The sequence below is a fragment of the Cygnus olor genome, chromosome 3, assembly GCF_009769625.2.
Source record: "Cygnus olor isolate bCygOlo1 chromosome 3, bCygOlo1.pri.v2, whole genome shotgun sequence".
In the NCBI taxonomy this organism is placed as follows: domain Eukaryota; kingdom Metazoa; phylum Chordata; class Aves; order Anseriformes; family Anatidae; genus Cygnus; species Cygnus olor.
In genome coordinates, this window is record NC_049171.1 from 33,075,399 (window position 1) to 33,079,162 (window position 3,764).

Below are 3,764 nucleotides of genomic sequence, written 5' to 3' on the forward strand. Positions count from 1 at the left end.
CATTTTTTTTAACTAACTGATTTTCAGTGACCATAGCAGTCCTTTCTTCATCATTGGATCTCCTTACCCGAAGTTCTGTGTGACATATTTCACCTGATCCTATGCTCTTCTCTACAGAAACAATTTCATCATTCAGGTGATTTTGATTAGCAATCCTATCATTTTATTGTTCTCAACAGGAAAGAAGTATTTGAACCAGCTGCAATAAAATGCATGCTGTTGCTCTGGATTTATATAGACAATTAAAAGTATGAAGCATTGAGAAAAGTTGATGTAATTTCTTCACTCCTTACAGGGAAGTTCCATTCTTGAGGGGTAAGTAAACATTTTGGAATGAAGATTGTTTTAACTGTAAAGAGCTGCACATTTACTTGTTTCACATTCAAATTCAGTCACTAGACTAAGAGCAATCAAACCGATGTGACTATCATACCTAATATCCATCTCTGTCCTGTTTAAAAGAGTATTTATTCATCAGTCTAGAGGTATCCAAGAAAACAGAGAAGGCAGCAGAGTTATTTGTGCAATAACTTTCACAAATAAGATGTTGAATCTTAAATTCCCCTGAATTAGTGTTTTTATTATGCTGGAATATAGTCAAAATACCTACTTTGATACAATATTGACAAGGTGTTCACAAAAGTAAACATTTGTTTCCCTTTGCAGTCAATAGAGAGAATTAAACTCTTTGAAAGAAGAGAATTTAAAGCTGGGACTTTGTTCTGGATTACCTTCTGGGAGTAACCACTACACAATAATTAGACTTTGGGAATGATCTCCTACATTAGGGTATCTGGCACTTAAAAAAATAAATAAGCCCTTACTGGATTAGAAGAAATATCCATTTAGCCCATTACCTGGTCTCCAGCATCAGTATCTAGTCTTCCTGTCTAGAAGAGACAAGAATGGTGCAAACAGAGAATGATGCTTCCATGAATACTCTCTTAGGAGAGACAAATATTTCTCGCTCAAGATCTTCCACTTTAATGAAATAAAAATTCTGATTAAAATGCCTTGGTTCAGTCTCTGTAGAAGACTAAACAGTGATCTGTGATGACACATGAACTTAAGTGATGCCCCAGAACTCAAGACACGTCTTCCCACAGGCAACATTCAGAGTTTATGTTCAGCCTTCTATTATTTTGTCATGACAAAGTGGATGAAGAGTCTAAATCTGCCACTGTCTGTGATTGAACCTCCTTGTTCCAGTTATAGATTCTCTAAAGAAGTCTTTGGTTACACATATACTAAAATTGGAACGATACATAGAAGATTAGCATGGCCCCTGCGCAAGGATGACACGCAAATTCGTGAAGCGTTCCATATTTTTGGGGGAGGGTCTGTGCCTCCTGAAGATCCAGCAACTTTGTCTTTCTGCTTTTTTAACAAGTCTTACGAGGAGTGGCTGAGGGAGCTGGGATTGTTCAGCCTGGAGAAGAGGAGGCTCAGGGGCGACCTTATCACACTCTACAGGTACCTTAAAGGAAGCTGTAGCGAGGTGGGGGTTGGTCTGTTCTCCCATGTGCCTGGTGACAGGATGAGGGGGAATGGGCTAAAGTTGCGCCAGGGGAGGTTTAGGTTGGATATTAGGAAGAACTTCTTTACTGAAAGGGTTGTTAGACATTGGAATAGGCTGCCCAGGGAAGTGGTTCAGTCGCCATCCCTGGAGGTCTTCAAAACACATGTAGATGTAGAGCTTAGTGATATGGTTTAGTGGAGGACTTGTTAGTGTTAGGTCTGAGGTTGGACTCGGTGATCTTGGAGGTCTCTTCCAACCTGCATGATTCTGTGATTCTGTGATCCTGCTATGTCCTAAAACGAGACACAGTTACATATGTGTATTTATTTATTTATTTATTTATTTTTATCTCATTAAATTCTTGCCTTTGGTAATGAATTCTGTAGTTGGTTATGGCTCAAAGTATTTCTTTTAATTATTTGTAAATCTATTTTCTTTGTATATAGGTGATTTCTTCCTAGTTTTTGAAAATGAAAATTTGATTTATGTCTTTATGTTTATGTCCCTTATATTTTTCTTTCTACCAAAAAGAGTAATTTACTGTTTTAAATATTCAACTTCATGCTTTTTTCTTTAATACACACCTATGAACCTTTTCTACATTTTTTAATCTTTCTGAGATCAGGAATCAAAACTGAGTCAGAATGACCAAAGAAACAGTTTACGTAAAGTCATTATATTTTCAGAAGTATCCTTGACTACATCCTTAAGTTATATCAATATTGATTGCCTTTGGAGGAGTTTAGACCAGGTCTCAAGGACATGAGAGTACAAAAAAATCTCTTTTCCCTAATTGATTTCTCTCTCTCTCTCTTTTTTTGTTTTTCTTCTTTCTTTCTTCCCCAGTATTTCAGTATTACTGAGCTATGTATAGGAAATATCACATAAATCCCATAGCTGCTGGAAAAGGCAAAGAAGACTAGTGAAAGAGCTGCATGATTTCACTATTAATTCACTTAGCAGTTAAAAATAATAATAATAATAATACTTTTTTTTTTAAAAGTGCAAATTAATAAGAGGTTGGACTGCCAGCCTGAATGCACTCAGAGATGCTTACTCTCCATCTGTTTTTTTCCAGTGTAAGTTTATGACCTGACTGTATGTTACACAGCCATGGCACATGGCAAATCTACTTTCTTTGTTTTTCTTTGCTCAGCCATGCTGTCTATTTCTTTCAAAATGTTTTATATCCAGAAGGAGCTTAACCATTGCCATTAGCTAAGGAAAAGCCAAAAATGAAAATAAATAATTTCTTGGTCTCAACTGTGTTGTAGTTATTCTTATAATTGTTCTAAGATGTGTTTTTTCCTCATAAGCCTGGGGAACATAAAGAAAGCTGTGTAATCACATGGCCAAAATAATAATCCAATGTAAATATATGTACTCTGTCAACAAAACTTGCTTTTGTACTTACGCTAGGAATAGTAATGCAAAAAGCATTGCTGGAAAGCACAATTCTCTCAGAGGTTACTTACTAAGTCCTATAGCTGTCACTGAAGGCTGTGTTTCAAGATGTCAGGAAACAGACATAATCAGCAGATTTACACAGACTTTCAAAGAGAGAATATTTTGCTATTTTCTCCTCCATAACTAACCAGAAAAAGATGCCTCACTGCACTGTCATCATTCATAAACTATACATAGCAATATATAAACATATTTTGTTCATAGAGTTTTGTTCTACTACTCCAGGGAAAATCATAAGTCCAATAAATTCAATAGGACTGACTTTTATGGAGCCAAGATTCCACCCCCTGCACCAGACTTTTGCCTGTGAGGACGGCCCCTACAAATTCCTCTGATATTACAAACCGGTGAGCCTCAGCTCTGTGCCTGGCAAGATCATGGAAAAGATCCTTCTGGAAGCAATGCCAAGGCACATGCAAGACAAAAATCTGAGATCCGAGACAGCCAGCAGGGCTTCACCAATGGTAAATCGTGCTTGACCAATCTGGTGACCTTCTACAATAGAGTGACTGCATCAGTTGACAAGGGAAGACCAATCGAAGTCATCTACCTGGATTTCTGTAAGGCCTTTGACACGGTCCCACATGACATCCTGGTCTCCAAATTGGAGAGCTATGGATTTGATGGGTGGACCATTCAGTGGATAAGGAGTTGGCTTGAAGGTAGCACCCAGAGAGTGGTGGTCAATGGTTCTATGTCCAAGTGGAGGCCAGTGATGAGTGGTGTCTCTCAGGAGTCTCTCCTGGGACTGGGACTGTTTAATATCTTTATCAGTGAC

The 3,764-nt window shown here is 37.8% G+C and overlaps 1 non-coding gene across 1 annotated transcript; it reads left to right on the top strand.

The window, feature by feature from the left end:
• Nucleotides 1-1,228: 1,228 nt before the first annotated feature.
• Nucleotides 1,229-1,330, top strand: LOC121068851. The gene has a single exon (XR_005819112.1). It is a non-coding gene; the product is annotated as a U6 spliceosomal RNA (small nuclear RNA).
• The last annotated feature ends 2,434 nt before the right edge of the window (nucleotides 1,331-3,764 follow it).